Source organism: Mixophyes fleayi, chromosome 2 (genome assembly GCF_038048845.1).
Source record: "Mixophyes fleayi isolate aMixFle1 chromosome 2, aMixFle1.hap1, whole genome shotgun sequence".
NCBI classification, from domain to species: domain Eukaryota; kingdom Metazoa; phylum Chordata; class Amphibia; order Anura; family Limnodynastidae; genus Mixophyes; species Mixophyes fleayi.
In genome coordinates this window covers 297,286,098-297,306,003 of record NC_134403.1, presented here as the reverse complement: position 1 = coordinate 297,306,003, position 19,906 = coordinate 297,286,098, and positions in this window count along the sequence as shown.

The following is a 19,906-nucleotide window of genomic DNA, read 5'->3' as shown; positions in this document are numbered from 1 at the left end:
CACGGGTGCTCTGTAAATGGGAATATTTTCATAAACATTAACAAACTTCTTTAGTGCAATCTCTCTCTATCGTTAACTCTGTTCTCTCTGTCTCTGTCTCTTTCTCTTTCTCTCTCTCTTTGTCTCTCTCATGTTTGCTGCCACCGTTGTCGTCTCACAACTGACAGAGATCTCTCATTATATGTACGATATGACTGCCAGTAATGCACTCAGCACTATATTTTCAGCATGATTGCACCTAATTACAATAATTGGAGGTTGATTGATGGCTTCTTCTGATGAGATAAAATTAAATGTCATCGATATACACCAAGAGGACGAGTCAATGTCAGTGGCATTTATCTTATTTTTATTTCTCAAATTCTATTGACATTTTCCAAATATTTAGACAATCAACATAAAATGTATATTCAACAAAAAAAGAAAGGTGCTGGAAACAGCTAACATGGACTATTTGCGGGGGGTATGATAGGTAAGCACAATGAGTTCAAAGGAGAGCTAGAAAAACATCTAAGTATACACGCAGGGAGGCTATGGTTCAGCCCCAATCGTTGCTTTAACAGACATGACCATAGAGCTCCTATAAAATATATTTAGCACTGTTCTTCTTATCAAAGCCTGGCATCATAAACAAAAGGTATCTTCATGGAGTCTTTTTTTTTAATTGTCTTTTGTCCCCAATGAGTACACTCTCTACCTGTTTCTTTATTCCTTCACATATTGTTGTAGCTCCTATCTCATCTCTTCAATGGGAACAAAATTTTGTATCACCTCCTGAAGTTTATAGTCTTCTGCAACCAGCTAGATAGCCAATAAAATGTCACTGTTGTTCGTGTGTCTGATGTCTTCCCTAAGCTTGTTTATGTGCTCGACTATTGCAGTTTTATCAGTTTGGTGTAGTGTACCGTTGTGAGTGTTCTCTTCATATTGTCTTCCATTTAGTTCCATGACCTACTAATTTATAAACATTGTAAAATATCACAGATGTCTAGTAGTATAACACCATGATATTGTGAGGTCACTGCCATTTGTTTCCACCATTTTTCTACTGGATTTTTATACTGAGCTGCTAGGTCTGTTGACACATATGTAAGTCGATATTTTATTCTTCACACAGTTGACAATAGTGTGTGGAAACTATAGTAGACTACTATACATTTATAGAGGTTCATTTGATTACACAGCTCTATAAATAGCAAGATCTGGTTATCCGCACTGTGATTTTAGCATGTGTTTTCAGCATGACTGAACACTCAGGGCTAGATTTACTAAGCTGCGGGTTTGAAAAAGTGGGGATGTTGCCTATAGCAACCAATCAGATTCTAGCTTTCATTTGTTTAGTACCTTCTACAAAATGACAGCTAGAATCTGATTGGTTGCTATAGGCAACATCCCCACTTTTTCAAACCCGCAGCTTAGTAAATCTAGCCCTGAGTTGTTTTTTTTCTCTTATGTCTGTGTTCCCCCTGTGTTCTAGTTGCCACGCTCATTGTACTGCTGCTCTGCTCAGATTAGCATTGAACACTGTGCATTGACTGCAAATGGCCAGTAAGAGTCCACACATTAGAGCAAAGAAGCAGCACAGCCACCGCAATAATCAGAATACAGTGCCTGCCAATCAGAGCAGAGTGTCTTCTGTGCTGCCCTTTCATTCTCATTTGCCATCGGTTTACTGTTGTGATCTATGGCATTTCCTAAAGGCATTGACAGATCCTGCATTTCAATCCACACCCTGCCATGCCCTGAGATAGCAATAAATATTTTATCTCAAACTTGTGGGGAAAATTAAAAATCTGTTTTTATTGTTTCTCCTTCCTGTATGAGTATTAACCCTGTTTCTTGTGTAGCTGTCACAATAACAAATCAATTTATGTGTGATTTGGGCATCATCATCAAATTTTGAACCTGGTGGAAGAGATCCAGCTTGAGGGTCTAAATTTCAAACCATCCCGGGAGGGCATAAGGCTACCAGTCGACAGATATCTGGAACCAAGGAATCTAGTGGTAGATGGGTGAGCTAAAGCTGACTACTTAATACTTCTAGCCTTGTTATTCTCTTATCCACAATCTTCTTCCTTTTCTCCTTCCCTGGAAACAAGAGGGGAATATCATCCACACCCACAGAGAAACAGGAATGATACTTAAATTATTCCGGTAATGAAACAGCAATAAGGGGAAAAAGGAGGAAATTATTATTATGGAAAATCTTTCATCACTACAAAAACTAGGCTCTATGGTCACTAGGTAAAAGGACATGGGGCATTTTTATTATTAACTTTTTAAAACATGATCCATTTCAATCCTTATCGAAAAGATTGAAGGATTGAAATATTGTGACTATTGAAACTCTTCACTAGGAACAGCAGTCACGATCCAGAAACTGCTGTTCCTAGAAAGACCTTTCTCCCATGTCCTCTATGGTCACTATCTCAAAGTGGCCACGTTTTCCGATCGTGACCGGAAGGTAAGTTGTGATGAGGGATCCGAAAATCTCTACCGCAATGGTCTCCTCATAGGCTTCAATGTCCCGAAAATCTTTGAATTTCAGAACCAGCTAAATGGTGCAAAATAGCAGTCCCCATAGACATCTAAGAAAAAGGCAAAGCAGCAGATATCTACCAGCCATTTTCGGAGGATTTTGCTGTAAATACAGTTTAATAAATAGGCCCCATAGACACATAATATATGCATTTATACATGGGTCCCCTTTCAACCAATGGTTTAACTTCTTAATGAGGATAATCCAGTAAAAATATTCTATCCTGTGATTCAGCTGTTTGGTATTTTATTTTCTCAGATTAGTCATATTGTTATATAGTTCTATAATACTATATAATCTTCAGTTCTAAATATAAGTAATATTATGTGTACAATAGTATTAGTAGTAATATAAGAACCTCTTGACAAACTAACTGTCCGTAAAGTTATTTGTCAACAATATTACTACTCTTCCTATATCAGTCTTTTGTGAGGTAAGTCCCATAAATTATACAGCAAAAACCCATTTATAACGTTATCTCTTCACAACAATATTAATTATCACTTTATGGGGGTAATTCAGTTAACTTTGTAGTGCAGTGGGAGCCTCGTGCAATGTGCTCCTGCCAGAGCTGTAACTATAGACTTTAGTGCCCTGGTCGAAAGAGTCCACTGACGCCCCCCCCTCCCCCCAAAAAAATTTTTGAGTGTAGTTGCTTCCTCCCAGTGGCAGTGCTCTACAGGAAGGAACGTAGCCATCCTACTATGGGTGTGTGCCTAGATCTTTACAAGTGCTTGACCATCCAGGGGGATGACCACCCTCGTTGTGGCCCTGCCGAGACACAACACTGACAGTGAACTGGTCTGAACCATCATATGACAAGGTTGCAGGTTAGGAGGAAGATACAAAGGTGGGACAGCACTTTGAAGTCCAGTATATAAAACTGTCAAAAAAGCCTCGAGAAAAGTATGTACAAATTTAAAAACCAAAAACTGTACCTGTGAATCGTTAGTAATAAAAAATGTATTAATACCAATAAAAGTAATGTTAAAAAATATGTAAATAGAGCCTTATAATCTGTAAAAAATCTTTTCTCATGGTCATACCTGCACTGAATACAAGCACAATGTAAAAGAGGATCTAATAACAAGGCAGCTCTTTCAGTGCAAATGTCCATGTAATCAGGGACCAATATTCAGTCCCATGGTATTGCAATATGTTCAAAGGATCTAGCTAATGCCACACTATCTGTCCCTGTTTCGTAATCTATGACAACTTCATCAGAGGAAGAATTGAGGCACTCCTCCTCACACACATATATAGTATGATTTTAATTATAAATCTGTGTAGTTGAGTGCAATACAGTAACTTAACAATCCACATAAACATTGAGAAATATATGATTGGAGCTAAAACAAGACAATCATGTTGCCAAATAAATACAACATAATAATAAAAACAAATATAAGTAAACGTACATAAATTATTTATAAAATTGCTCAGTGAGCATTGAACTCAGTGAGAGCCACTGTAATTTGATTGTAGCTCATAAAATTGTTCGACAATAAATTATGTTCTTATGAACAGACAACCCCAAACAATTCCCTGATGAGTTCACTCTATATAAACTAATATGGCTTAATAAATGAATCTCTGATACTAACTGGCAAACTGTCTTAGCGATTTAATTCATAACAGCTATATGGGCCTATTTATCAAGCCTTAAACCATGCAGTTTATGCATGGTTTAAGCATATTTTGGTATCATAGTTATTTAACAAAAGCCTAAAGCAGGAGCTATCCGTGATATCACTGGCATTAGGCTAGGTATTAGGGAAAACCACAGTACCCATAATTCTCTGGGCCAGTTTATCAAGCTCCGAAAAGCTTAGCTTTTTGGAGCTTGACCACGATGACTTACTCCATCTGAAGATGGCATTAGCTGTCTGTCCTATTGGGAGAGCATCCCAGGAGAGGGATGTTTAGATCCCTATTCAGCAGGCTCTCTCCTGTGTTAAATAATGAAATTGACTCTGTGCATGTGCAGTAAAAACTCTGGGTCCAAGCCAAAAGTTGTTAGTAAGGCAGAGTCATTGCTGAAACAGCCTCTTATTAGATGCGCAGTCCTAGCAGGGCATTTTGATAAATGGCTGCGGTAGGCCCTATAGTGAGATGTAAAGGTCACTCTTAAATTGAATTTCAATGTGTTAACTTCAGAAACCATTAACAAAACTAAAGCTTTCTGCCCTTTTAAAAACGAAAACATTGGTCAAGGTCTCTCTTGTTTTACATCTGTCAAATCATGATTTAGTTCCTTAATTCAAGTGCACTTTCCTGTGTGCAACAGATAAACATGAAGGCATGTAGAAGATTGAATCAGGTATATGTGTAATTTACTAAAGTGTGAACTACCAACTTCTTCTATAAAGAACCCTTTAGGATGATTTATCCACTATTAACCTATTCTGACCAATGGAATGTTTATAAACTGTCATTCTAGCAAGCCCACATCTCTGAACAGGCATTTACAATTAGCCACTACTAGCGGCAGCTGTGCTCCCTAGAGAGCACCTCCATAAGTGGACTCCTGCTATCAATCACAGTCTGCGAGACCTATCATGGGGCCAGGTACAGGTATTCCTGGCCCCCAACATCCTTAGAAATATCATTTAAAATGGATGATACAGTCAGGGAAAGGCAGCTTAATCAGTCCGCCAAACTAGATCTACTAATAACAGAGGATACCTACTGTGGTCTAACGAGACTCCTGAAAGTCCAAAACTCTCTTCACCACACACCAGAGTAAATGTTTGTGTTTGGTTTTTTAAATATATAAAAGTGAAGAAAAAAGAATCTTCCTTCTTTTTCCCCGTATAAAGCGTTAAATATTTTTAAAGTACACAGATTCAGTATTCTACTCTGGAAAATCAGATAAAGTCTGTAGTAAAATTATGAATTCCCTATTCTGAAAAAGTAATCCTTGACGTCATATTTCTCATGTTTGCATATTTTTCTGTATAGTCCATTTAAAATAAAAACATATTTATGGCAATATGTTCCCAAAATATAACCATACCTGTTCAAATAAACCCCAAAACATTTGCTTGGCTATGGTAAAAAAAAGTTAATCAAAAAAACAATAATTTCTTATGACAGAGACCATGGAACAGCAGGTGTAATAATGGCCCCTGCTGTGTACAAAGAATGAGGAAGAAAAGTTTATTCTTCGCTAGTGTCAGCAGTGTTGAGTAAAGCACTCCCAATATTTTTATTATGAGATCAGCAAATTCAGCCCCTAGGTAATCGATTTAGACATGCATGGAGACCCCCCCTTTTGTCTGTTTCCCCTCTCCCCTGCTCATCTGCTCCCTCTCTCCTCTGCTGACAATCTCCCCTCTACTCTGCTGACAATCCCCCCTCTCCTCTATTGTTAATCTACCTCTCTCCTCTGCTGCTAATCTACCACCCTCATCTGCTCACCCTTTCATCTGCTGCCAATCTCCCTCTCTCCTCTGCTGACTTGCTCCCCCTCCCCTCTGCCCCCTCTCTTCTGCTGCTAATATATTCGTCTCATCTGCTCCCTCTCACCTCTGCTGCCAATCTCTGTCTCTCCTCTGCTGACTATCTCCTACTCTCCTCTACTATTAATCTACTACTCTCATCTGCTCCCTCTCTCCTCTGCTGCTAATCAACCCCTCTCATCTGCTCCCCCTCTCCTCTGCTGACAATCTCCCCTGTTCATTTGCTCCCCCTCTCCTCTGATGCCAATCTCCCCCTTTCATCTGCTCCCACTCTCCTCTCTGCTGGCAATCTCCCCCTTTCATCTGCTCCCCCGCTCATCTGCTGCCAATCTCTCACATCTCTCACATTCTTCTGCTCCCCCTCTCTCTTGCTCCCTCGCTCATCTGCTGTCAATATCCCCCCATTCATCTGCTCTCTCCTCTGTTTTGCTCCCCCACTCATCTGCTCCCCCCTCTCCTTTGCTGCTAATCTACTTCTCTAAACTGCTTCCCCTCTCCTCTGCTGCTAATCTACCCCTTTTCATCTACTCCCTCTCTCCTCTGCTGACAATCTCCCCCTCTCCTCTGCTGCTAATCTACCCCTCTCCTCTGCTCCCCCTCTCTTTTGCTCCGCCGCTCATCTGCTGCCAATCTCCCATGCTCATTTGCTCCCCCTCTCCTCTGCTTCCCCTCTTTTTTTTGCCCCACTGCTCATCTGCTACCAATCTCCCCGCTCATCTGCTCTCCCTCGCCTTTACTCCCCCTCTCTTTTGTTTCCCCTCTCCTCTGCAACTAATCTACTCCTCACCTCTGCCCCCCTCTCTTTTGCTCCACCACTCATCCGCTGTCAAGCTCCTATGCTCATCTGCTCCCGCTCTTCTCTGTTCCCCCTCTCTTTTGCTCCCCCACTCATCTACTGCCAATCTCCCATGCTCATCTGCCCCCACCCCCCTCTCCTCTGCTCCCCCTATTTTTTGCTCCCCTGCTCATCTGCTCTCCCTGCAGTGTCTAATTACATGTGGATAAGGGGACATTGTAGCTCATTGTAAATATTTATATTGGTTATTGTATATTGTTGATGTGGCAGTGAGGTTGATACTCATTGTCCTTATAGTGAAGCCAGGGGGGTTATGGGTAGGGATCAGGTTACAAGATACTGGTGAGGGGGAAGGCTAATTAGTATCCATTGTTCCCGCAAGACTACTCCAGACGTTTGGTGTACAGTCTGGCAGGGGAGGTCTGTGGAAGTACAGCTCATCTCCACTCCCCTTTCCAACCCCTCTAGTCCAGGACTCACCAATGTTTAACAAGGAGAGGCCCAGTGGTTTGCCCAGGGTGGGGAAAGCACTGTGGAAATTTGACCCTAGCTATAAGGAGCCACTCCAGGGGGGAGGGGAGATTCATTCTGAGATTTGATTGATGGAAGGTGCAGTGTAGCTGGTTTTGAGTTTTCGTTCTCTATCAATGGACTACAGCTGCAGCTAAGAGAAGAACTCCATGGGTCTTTAAGTCAGGACATCCAGGTGACTGTAGCTCCTTAAGCTAGTGGGATAAGGGACAGATGATGTGGTAAATCTGCCTAGCATGTATTTATTGTGTGTAGATAATAATTTAGTGATTGTTTTTTATTACAATAGATATATTACTTTACTTTCTAACTGCATTTGCCTGAGTGACTAATAAGAACCTTAGAAGGTACTGGGCAGGCTTCCCTGGCTTAGAAAGGTACCCGTGTGTGGCCAGCCAGAGTGAAGTGGGTGGAATTGGGCCAGAAAACCTGGTTCACAGGTAGGGGGAGAAAAAGAAAAGAGAGGCGCAAGAGGAGGGGGTGGGAATTAAAGAGGGGAGGGTGATAGACAATGACTCTATGGGCTAGATTTACTAAGCTGCGGTTTTGAAAAAGTGGGGATGTTGCCTATAGTAACCAATCAGATTCTAGCTGTCATTTTGTAGAAGGTACTAAATAAATGAAAGCTAGAATCTGATTGGTTGCTATAGGCAACATCCCCACTTTTTCAAACCCGCAGCTTAGTAAATCTAGCCCTATGAGTTAAGGAAGGTTAGGAAAGGAAGGAGAGGTTAGGTTCACGTGAGAAGAAATGCACCAGTGAGGAGAAGGTTTCTGAGAAGTCAGTCCACCTCAGTTAGCAGAGTCAAACTAGAAACGAAGAAGGTTAGAGTATGAGGTCCAAGGAACCCAGATTTTATAGAAGGATATGGAGGAGCCTCTTAGGAATCTTAAGCTGGTAGATATGCCACACCCAACTGCAGACCATAAGGCGTGTCTGTGGTGAGGGGTTCTTCTAGGAGGCAGCTATTTGGCAAGTCGCTGCACTGATGATGTGTCTAAGCAATCTATGGGTGTGGGTGGGGAGGTCAGGGATAGGTAAAGGTAGGAGCACCTGCTTGGGGTCAGAGGGTATAGAAATGCAAAGGATAGCAGAAGCAAAGGAGAGGACAGTGGCCCAGAATGGATGTAGCTTGGGACAGCTCCACCACATGTGCAGAAAGCTGCTGGTATGATCGCAGTTCCGCCAACATTTGCCACTTATTGCAGAACCTTGCTATGCAGCCTGGTAGGTATATAGTACCATCTGTGGACCAGCTTACATGCGTTTTGTTTGATGCAAACAATTTGAGGATGCCCAGGTCACCTGCCATCGTGGAGCGCTGGAGGGTGTAAGCTGTGATCCGAGGATGTTTATTGAACATATGAAATGCAACAGTGACTTTTGCAGCATTTTGAGGATGGAAGAGGGATCCCTAATGAGAAGGGTGTGGAATAATCTGGGGAACAACTTCATTTTCACTGAGGTGACCCGACCAACCCAGGAGATTACAGTGGTATGGTTTTAATAGGTTTTGATGTAACAATTTGAAGTGCATCTCATCTTTAGAGCATCATCTATTTATTCATATTCTGCCACTAATTCTGCCACTAATTCTGCAGCACTGTACAGAGAACTCATTCACATCAGTCCCTGCCCAATTGGAGCTTACAACCTAAATCCCCAAACATACACACACACACAGACCGAGAGAGAGACTAAGGGCAATTTAATAACAGCCAATTAACCTACCAATAAGTTTTTGGAGTGTGGGAGGTAACCGGAGCACCCAGAGGAAACCCACACAAACGGGGAGAACATACAAACATATGATAGGTTGGTCATTCTGTACCCAGTATGGCTTCTACTTTTAGGGTTTTTCACCCCAATGATTATACAGTTTACCTGTTCTGGAAGTGTTTTTCAGGAGTACTTGCTTCATTTCTGGGTGCAGCCATCTGTCCTACCAACTGGTAAAGCACAAATATCGGTTGTCTCCCATGCATGGAGACCTAACATGCATTCTCCAATAGTGCAAGAAAATATACTGCTAAAGCAATACATTTGTAAAAACAATGGCTTTAATTTTTAGCATCTAATTCAAATAAGTTTCAAGAAAAATACAAAGAGTCAAAATTCACACATATATGAATAGGTAGGAAATCTTTCTAAATGGAGTCATTTTGTGGGGTATGTCTAATATGTTAGCACTTCAATGACAGTGTGGTACCATAAAATCAGCAATGCAGTACTTGCACCTGAAAGCCAAAATGTGCTCCATCATTTCTGGGCTCTACTATATGTCCAGCTAGTGGATAAAGCACACACATGTGGTTTCATCGTACATGGCAGAGTTAGTAGAATATTGTTTGGGGTGTGTTTGTCCACTTACCCAATGTTGTGTGGGAGAAATGTGTTGTTAAAGTGAAGCATCAGCAAAATAAGTACAATTTTCATTGTTAGGGCCTAATTTAAATATAGACCTGCAAACGGAGCTTTCTAATTCATTACATACCCCTATAGAAATACATTCACAGGGTGTATATTTAAACATGGAGTCATTTGTTCCTTATGCACATCTGTAATGACAGTATAGTGCCAGAAAATAAGCTGCACCACAATTACTATCTGAAAGCCATTCATTTCTGGGCTCCACTAAGTGTCCAGCAAGTGAATAAAACACACACGTGTGGTATCCCTGTATAGAGAAGACCAGCATAATTTTGTCATGTGAAATAAGCATACTGCCAAAGCATGCAAATTGGTCTTGCCCTGAAAGGGGCAAAACTGGCAGTAATTAAATGGTTATATTAAAGTAACAAAAACTGTGTGGACACTTATATGAAAGCTTTATGTTAGTGGCATTAATTTTCCATTTTTTAATTCAATTAGCATTTTCAAAATATTGTCAAGCATACAAGCAAAAACAAAGGATAAGATGATAAGAATTAGAGATGCCCGTGCTCGGTTCCTCGACAACCGAACACACCTGAACTTCGGCGATCAGTACTTTCACGTTCCCTCGGAATTGAAAACGAGGCAAAACGTCATTGTTGCGTCATCGGATCTGACGAGTTTTGGATTCTATAAGTACCACCCTCCTCGGCGATCCAGCGCCATTTCACAGAGGAACACAGATGGGGTAGCACGGTTCTTGACAGTCTCTAATGCAGTTGGGCAGTGTCACAGGTAGAAAAGAAAGAGGAGGGGTAGCAATGTTCTTCAAAGTCTCCAGTGACATTCAGGAGAGCTCCATCGCTTCATTGCCAATTGTCATTGCGTAAATATAAATAATAGGGCAGGCAGTCTTGGTCTAAATCTGCAGTCACATTGTACTGTGGGATCTAGCTAACACACCAACAGGACAGCTCAATTGCTAATTGGCATTGCTGAAATAGAAATAATAGAGCTGGCAGCCTTGGTCTAAATTTGCAGTTACATTGTACTGTGTTATATAGCTATCACACAAACAGCACAGCTCCATTGCTCCATTGCTAATTGTCATTGCTGAAATAGAAATAATAGGGCTGGTAGTCTTGTTCTAAATCTGCAGTCAAATTGTACTGTGTTATCTGGCTTACACGCCAACAGGACAGTTCCATTGCTAATTGTCATTTCTGAAATAGAAATAATAGGGCTGGCAGACTTGTTCTAAACCTGCAGTCAAATTGTACTGTGTTATCTGGCTTACACACCAACAGGACAGCTCCATTGCTCCATTGCTAATTGCCATTGCTGGCAGTGTTATTAAAAGTCTTCAGTCAAATTTTGCTGTGCCATAGATCACTCAGAAACAGGAGAGGTGGCAGGGTTTAGTGCTGAAACAGAAATTGTAATAATAGGGCTGGCAGTGTTCTTAAAAGTCTCCAGTGACCTACTGTGCCATAGCTCATACAGAAACAGGTGGGTGGCAGTGTCCTTCTCACTCTCCAGTCTTCAGTCACATTGTTCTTGTCTCTCTCCAGTCTCAGTCATGATAATACTAATCCCTCTACCTTATGTGCTAAAGCCTATGTTTAAGTGCAAAGTGGTTTTAAGTCAGGGAAACCAAAATGTAAATAAAAAGCTTGTACCTATTTAAAGAAAGAAAACACCTCTCTAATAAAGGTGAAAGTTTACGTTAGAAAAACATAAAATTGCCACCATGGCAATCTAACCAAAATATTACCAAGCATACCAACATCAGCTAGCTCCCTTCTCTCAGCTAGATTTTAGCGCCTGCAATCTACACTGTCATCATATTCACCCTCATCAGTGTGTACATCATCCTCAAACAATACTAATTCATCCCCGCTATAATCCACCATCACAGAAGTCTCTGTACTCTGATGTAATTGCCGGTAATGGCCTTCCCCGTGGAATTTGTAGTTCATTTTATGGAAGAGTTGTCACGATTATTGGGCAATTCTTTTACACCAAACCAAATGTCAAAACATTGTGCTGACTTATCTGAATCACCACTGGGTGTCTTGGTAATGCTTAGTTTTTTCCTAGCAGCAGTCGCCAGAGAAACTGAAGGAGGAGACGTTGTTGTGTCATGTACCACTTGAGCTGTCAGCTTTCTGACCAGGAGCTCATTGAATCTCTTGAGATCTGGGTCAGTTGGAAACAAAGAGAAGACATAGCTCTTAAACCTAGGATCATGCACAGTTGCCAAAATGTAGTGATCTAATTTCAAGATGTTGATAACGCTTGTATCCTGGCAAAGCGAATAAAGTACTTGATCTACAAGTCTTACATAGTTAGCGGAATTGCTTAGTTTCATCTTTACTTCAATTTCTCTAGCTGCTTTTCCAAAAGTCTACTTAGGGTAATCACTTGACTCAAGCTAACAGTGTCTGAACTCACCTCACAGGTGACTACTTCGAGTGGTTTCAGCACCTTGCACAACACGGAAAGTATTTTCCACTGTGCTGGACTAATGTACATTCCCCCTCAAATTTGATTCTTCTGGCAGCAGCTGCAATCTCCTACATGCTGTTGCAGAATGCCGAAAATTACCCAAATTATTTCTGAACACAGACAGCATCTCCTGCATGTCACTGTTATTTTTTAAAAATCTCGGTACCACCCAGAGCTGGATTAAGGCTTTGGGGGGCCCGGGGCACTTAAGACAGGGGGGCCCCTAAAATCTAAAATTAAGAGCATAGTGTATTCATTGGGTATAAGGCTGTAAGCATTGACACATCCTGCATTACGACACCTATAGCCCGCAGTACGACATTTACAGCTCTCCCAGAGGGCTCGCCTAGCTTGTCTGCACAAGAAAAGTCATTACTTCCACAAACTAAAATACTTCACATTAAAACAATCATCAAAACCCCCACATTAAAATGGGCATTGACACCACACATTAAAAATACAACTATACCACACACTAAAACTAGCAATGATACAGCACACTAAAATTAACAAAAAAAAATAAACATTGAAAACATAACACCAATTTTGACACACACATATATATATATAATAATGATGAAGTCCTGAGTGATGAAACGCGTAGAGGTGATCGTGAGGACTCTCTGATTTCGAGCTGCTTCAGATAGAGCCGTTCGTATGTGGATATCAGAATCGAGCTGTTATATTATCTATGCCTGAATATTTTTACCATTTGGTACGTGCAATTTTATTGTTTGGAATAAAACTTTTAACTTGGATAACACACCATGGAAGCGCCCCTTCTTTTTTTGATGTTTTAGGAATATATATATATATATATATATATATATATATATATATATATATAGTACTACAATTTTATTCAATATTTATTCAAAATTGCTAATGGGTGTGTTGATGCACCTGCATTGTTGTGTACACCATTGAACGGACACCAAAAATTAGGATTGTCCCACTAGAATCACAACATTTCACAGACTCTGCTGCTCTCTCCTACCTGTTCTTCTCACTTTCACCACCTGTGCTGCAGGTTTCTTTAGTTGCGGCTTGCCTGGATCCTGGAATGTTGGAGGACCTATTTGGAAAAAAAATGGATACATTTAGAAAATTACAGCCTGCCCCGGTGTTAAATCTGTACCATCCACGAATAATAATTAGGCCTTCCTCCAGCCCCAACATTAAAATAATAGTATTCATATTTAATAAATAAACCTATTTCCCTCCCTACAAACAGGTCCAGCAATAAATGAATAGTATTTGCTTTTCAGAAATATACGTATTTCCCGAACCTGTCACTGCCATTAAATAATTCATAGGCACATTTAATAGAGACCTCATTCTCCCCAAACTCACCCCCAAACCACCCAATCTTAAATTAATAGTCCCCACTATTGTGCCTCTCTCCCGCACTTTTTCCTCATACTGTGCCTGTCTCCCCATTTTTCCTCAATCTGTGCCTCTCTCCCCTTTTTTCTCATGCTGTGCCCCCCCTTTTTCCTTACTGTGCCTCTCTCCCCTTTTTCGTTACTGTGCCTCTCTCCTCCCCTTATTCCTTACTGTGCCTCTCTCCTCCCCTTATTCCTTACTGTGCCTCTCTCCAATTATTCCTTACTGTGCCTCTCTCCCCTTATTCCTTACTGTGCCTCTCTCCCCTTATTCCTTACTGTGCCTCTCTCCCCCTATTCCTTACTGTGCCTCTCTCCCCTTATTCCTTACTGTGCCTCTCTCCCCTTATTCCTTACTGTGCCTCTCTCCCCTTATTCCTTACTGTGCCTCTCTCCCCTTATTCCTTACTCTGCCTCTCTCCTCCCCTTATTCCTTACTGTGCCTTTCTCCCCTTATTCCTTACTGTGCCTCTCTCCCCTTATTCCTTACTCTGCCTCTCTCCTCCCCTTATTCCTTACTGTGCCTCTTTCCCCTTATTCCTTACTGTGCCTCTCTCCCCTTATTCCTTACTGTGCCTCTCTCCCCTTATTCCTTACTGTGCCTCTCTCCTCCCCTTATTCCTTACTGTGCCTCTCTCTTCCCCTTATTCCTTACTGTGCCTCTCTCCCCTTATTCCTTACTCTGCCTCTCTCCCCTTATTCCTTACTCTGCCTTTCTCATCTCCTTTTTCCTCATAGTTTGCCTTTCTGCTTAATTCCCTTTTTCACTTACCTTTCTATTAGCTTTTCTTCTCTCCTCCTCTCTTCTCTCTTCTTGCTTCCTCTCCGCGCTGCTTCTCACTGAATGACAGGCGTGACGTCACGCCTGTCATTCAGCATTAACAGAGCAGAGAGGAAGGAGGAGGGACGCCTGCGCGGCCGCGATCTGGTGAGTAAATCTCTAGTTTTTTTTTTTTGCTCCCCCGCCAACAAAGAGGAATAGCCCAGAACCGCCAGCAAACCCCCCTCTCCCCCCCGCCGCCGCCGCGAAAGTAACAAAAAAAATTATGGGCAGAGCTGTCAGACAGCAGGAGCAGGCTAGGTCATAGGGGGGGAAGCCGCGGAGAGAGGGGGGCCCGGAGCGGTTGCTGTCAGTTATAAACTGACAGCAGGAAAGTTCATGCAGCGGCGGGGGGCCCTTGGAGAGAGGGGGGCCCGGGGCACGTGCCCCCTGTGCCCCCCCTTAATCCGGCTATGGTACCACCAAGTTGATTGCTTGAGCAAAACAGGGAATGTGATGGAATTCTCCGTGCTGTAATGCTCTAGCTATATTGGTGGGGTTTTCACAAATGACATATCCTGAGGAGAGTCCAAGCAGCATAAGCCATGTTGCAATGACAGTAGCCGGTGATACACAAATGTAGGATACCACTTTGTATTTGCAACAGGATGAGGGGGATATTTGTGTAGCTGACGACGGCGCTAAAGAGGATGTTGATGAGGATGATGATGAGGATGATGTTGTTTCTGTAAGTTCTGCATCGGTGGAAGCAATTCTTGCCAGTGATAAGAAGAAGGCCATTTTCATACCTGGGCATAAGACCAAAAAATCTACCTCTTATGTGTGCAATTATTTTTACTCAATCCTGACAACAATTGTCTATCCATTTGTAGTGTTTGTAAAGCCACACCTTCCTCATCAATATCCTCACTAGTGATCAGAGTTAGTCCTGCATCCAAGTTGCTAAGGCTAGATGTCCTCTCCTCTATCTAGGATTACTCTGAAGAATTCTTGAGCGTTATTCCCGCTGCTGTCGCTGGTGGGGGTTTATCTTCATCCCAGAAGTAGACCAAGAAGAAGACTACTAGTAGTTAACAACAATTGACTGTCAAACAATCCTTTGCAAGAGGAAGCAAGTATGAAAGTTGTCATCCAGTTGCAAAGCGGATCACAGATGTCATGGCGACTATTCTAGTATTAGATCTGCATCCATGATTTTACTAGTCAAGCAATTCCTCACCTCTACCAGAAGGTTCCATAAAATGTAGTTATTGTACTACAAAATGCCATTCTACCCACTGTACACTTATCCACAGATATGTGGACCAGCGGAACTGGTCAAACTAAAGATTATATGACTGTGACAGCCCACTCGGTTGGTGAATTGCCTTCAGCAGCAGGAACAGCAGCAGCATATACCCAACAGCTCCAGATTATTACATGGCAGGCTACTCTGTATCAGCGGCTTCACTAAGAGGCATACTATTGACAACCTGTTTGAAGAACTAAGGGATGTCATTGCAACAAGGCTTATCCCGTTTGGACTCTCCAGAGAATATGTAATTTATGATAACGCCACCAATATTGTGAGAGCATTACAGCTGGGTGAAATTCATCACATTCATTGTTTTGTTCACACAATCTACTTGGCAGTACAGAGCTTTTTGAAAAATAACAGGGACATACAGGAGATGCTGTCTGTGGACCGAAAAATGTTGGGACATTTTCGGCATTCTGCAACAGCATGTAGGAAATTGCAGCTGCTGCAGGAACGATTTATTTTACCCTGCCAACTACTGAAGCAAAAGGTGTTTACAAAGTGGAATTCCACACTTTATATGCTTGTGAGGATGGAGGAACAGCAAAAAGCCATCCACACTTACTCCACAAACCAAGACATTTGGAAAGGAGGGGGAATGTATTGTAGTCCAACGCATTGGAGAATACTTTCCGTGTTGTACAAGGTGCTGAAACTATTCGAAGTAGCCACCTGTGAACTGAGTTCAGACACTGATAGCTTGAGCAAATTGATTCCCTTAATTAGACTTTTGGAAAAGAACCTTGAAAAATTGAAGGAGATGAAACAAAGAAATGTCCAACTTGTAGATGAAGAACTTTAATCGCTTTGCCAGGATCAAAGAGTTATCAACTTCTGGAAATCGTATCACTACATTTTGGCGACTATGCCTGATCCTAGGATTAAGAGCTATGTCTTCTCTTTATTTCCCACTGTCCTAGATCACAAGAGATGCAATGAGCTCCTGGTGAGCAAGTTGACAGCTGAAGTGGTACCTGAGATGACAACGTACCCTCCTTCTGTTTCTCAGGCTACTGCTGCTAGGAAAAAACTAAAATTTTCTAAGTGACCCAAGTATGATGCAGATGATTCAGCAGAACATTTTGACATTTGGTCTTGTCTAAAAGATTTACCCAAAAATATTGACAGCTCTGACGTAAAATGAACTACAAATTCGACAAGGAAGGCCTTTACTGGCATTTAGATCAAAGTACAGAGACTTCTGTAATGGTGGATTCCAGCCGGGATTAGTTAGTATTGATTGATGATGATGATGTACACACTGATGAGGGTGAGTATGATGACAATGTAGATTGCAGGTGCTGGGATCTAGCTGAGAGAAGGAAGTTAGCTGATTATGGAATGCTTATTAATATCTGGGTAAAATGACATGTTGGCAATTTTATGTTTTTCTACAGTAAAGTTTCAACTTTATTAACAATGTGTTTTTTTCTTTAAAAGGGTAAAAGCTTTTTTTTCCATTTCTGTTTTTGACATTTATGCTACAGAGACTTCTTTAATGGGGTTTTCCTGCAGGGTTGAATTAATATTGTGTTAGGATGATGTACACACTGATGAGGGTGAGGATGAGGCTGAAGATTATAACAACAACACCTGGCCACTGTAGAGTTCATTGACAGCACTGTTACATCAGCTGCCTTAAGCCCATTGTTACCTTGTTTTGTGGGTGACCTCAAACAAACCAAGCACTTCAGCCACAAATGTGGCACTCCTTGTTGCTGAAATGCTTGGTTTGTTAAAGTATGCATGTCCTTTTTTAAGATCCATTATAAGGGTGGGTAAGACGGTCCCAAGGACAATTCCATCTTGCACCACTTTTCCTTTCAGCTACCGCTGTGTGTCAATGCAACCTACATGTGCTATAAGTGCTGAGGTTTTCTTTCAATCATCCTTTCAATTGCTTCTCTCTTGTACGTGTGACCACATATTTTGTTTTTCACTGGGTTCAACATCTCCAACTATGTTATAGGAGTTCTCTGGGTGACGGTGATCTTCATCTTCCAAATCTTCGTCTGCAGGGGCCAGTGACACACCCATTTGTTTTATCAGGTCTCTTTGCTGTTCTTAAACTGGACATATTTATCATCCTGCCTCAGGGCCTCCTCTGTATTATTCTTCTGAAGCACAGTGTATCTCTCGTGTAGAAGCTCTCTTAAATCTGGGCTCTCATCCGGTGGGTCACTTTTTAATTTAAGTACGGTATCCTCAACTGCATCTATATATTGGTTTAAATCTCTGTTCAATGCAGCATATTCCAAGATAACGGTTTCCATGCTGCCCACATGTTCTATGTCTCAGTCTGTCTGAAGCAGATCTAATGCCATTCCAGTTGTAATATCCATTCCTGTGTCTATATAAGTTTGGCAGTACTTCAGGTAGGAGAGAGAGGTATCCAGAGAGGAGAAGGAGATTAAATATTCAGCACGAGCAGACATGGTTTAATAATGTAGAGTTCATTGACAGCACTGTTGGGCTTAAGGCAGCTAAGCTATTGGTAGCTTGTTTTGTGGGGGCCCAAACAAACCAAGCACTTCAGACACAAAAGTGGCACTCCTTGTCACTGGAGTGCTTGGTTTGTTAAACTGTACATGTCCTTTTCAATATCTTACTTAAGGGTGGGTGAGAGGGTCCAAGGACAATTCCATCTTGCACCACTTTTCTTTTCTACCACTGCTGTGTGGAAATGTTTCCTAGATGTGCTATGAACTGCAGTGATTTTGTGGTTGCTCTGTTGCTTACCATCCAGCCAGGTCGCTGCAGTCTTTGTCCGAAAGTGTATGGAAATAATATTGTGACCTGTGAGGTGGTAAAAATTGACTGAAAATGACTGGAAATTAGTGTTATTGAGATTAATAATAATGTAGGAACAAAGAAAAGAGCAAAATTGTGTGATTTTAGCATATTTTAGCTATTTTTCTTAAAAATACAGATCCAAAACCAAAACACGCGAGGGCGGTTTTGCCAAAGCTAAAACCAAAACCAAAACCCAAGCTTAATCCATATCCAAAACCAAAACAAAAAACACAGGGGTCAGTGAACATTTCTACTCACTACTCATAATAATCATCAATCTATGCAAGTGAATCTTCTTGTATCTTTTTTTATTAATAAAAGCAGCCAAAAATACTTCTTATGCATTACTTCTAATTCAAATATCACTTCTTGAAATTGGCCATTGAAAACTCAGATACATACTGTTGCTGCCGTTTGACAGAATGTGACTAACGAACCTTCATAGCAAAATTTGTAACCATGGAAACGATCATTGTCATCCACAGTTTGTGTCCATGATTACATATGTTCCCAAAGAATATCATTTATTCACAGCCTATTTGTCAAATGATAGCAACGGTGTGTTTTCTTAGTTTACAACAGGTTCATTAAAACAAGTTTGAAGTAGCAGAAGTTATTAAGTCATGTTTCAAGTAGCAGGAATTGTTATGGCAGCAACAGTAAATTGTAGTACCCAGTATAATGACTTTAATTAGGCTGCAGTGACCTTTTAAGTGGCTCAGTAATGTCACTGATTTATCATTCTCGTAAATGTTCAGCCTTAAAAATGGCTACCTCTGCTGTGTGAGGTAAACAGGTGTTTAAAGAGCAGCAGATGTGCAAGATAAACAATAAAATCGGCTTTGGGGCTATTAGTCATTTTCTCTGTCAAATGTTTTGAAGGTATCCATGGAGGTTTGTGAACTAATTATCTGCAAAGTATTACCACAATAAATAAAGAGGATGCTTTTACGAAGGAGAAGCTATCAGTTTCATTACTGTACAAGTTCTGATATGTATTTAATAATGACCTGTAAGAAAACTTTGTATTATAATATTGAACAGTCATCATTTCACACAAAGGTAAAAGTTATCATTTTACCTTAACATAATAACCCTTTGTAACTGTCATATTTGTAGGTGCCACGCTGAAAATTGCTGTTTCTAAATTTCATGTAGCTGTAAAAGCTGCATGTTTTAAGTAACAACTTGAATGTTCATATAAGACACCCCAATTGCCACCTGTCCCAATTTTTACATGACAGACAGTGGCGAATCCAGGGGGGATGGGGGCGATCGGGGCGATCACCCCCCCCTAGCAGACACTTGCTGCCGACGGCTGCACAGTATGTGCAGGTCCGTCCAGCCGTGACAGGCAGGGACAGTGTTCTGCCCGGCTGCTCTGATTGTGACAATCAGAGCAGCCGGGCAGCACACTGTCCCTGCCTGTCACGGCTGGACG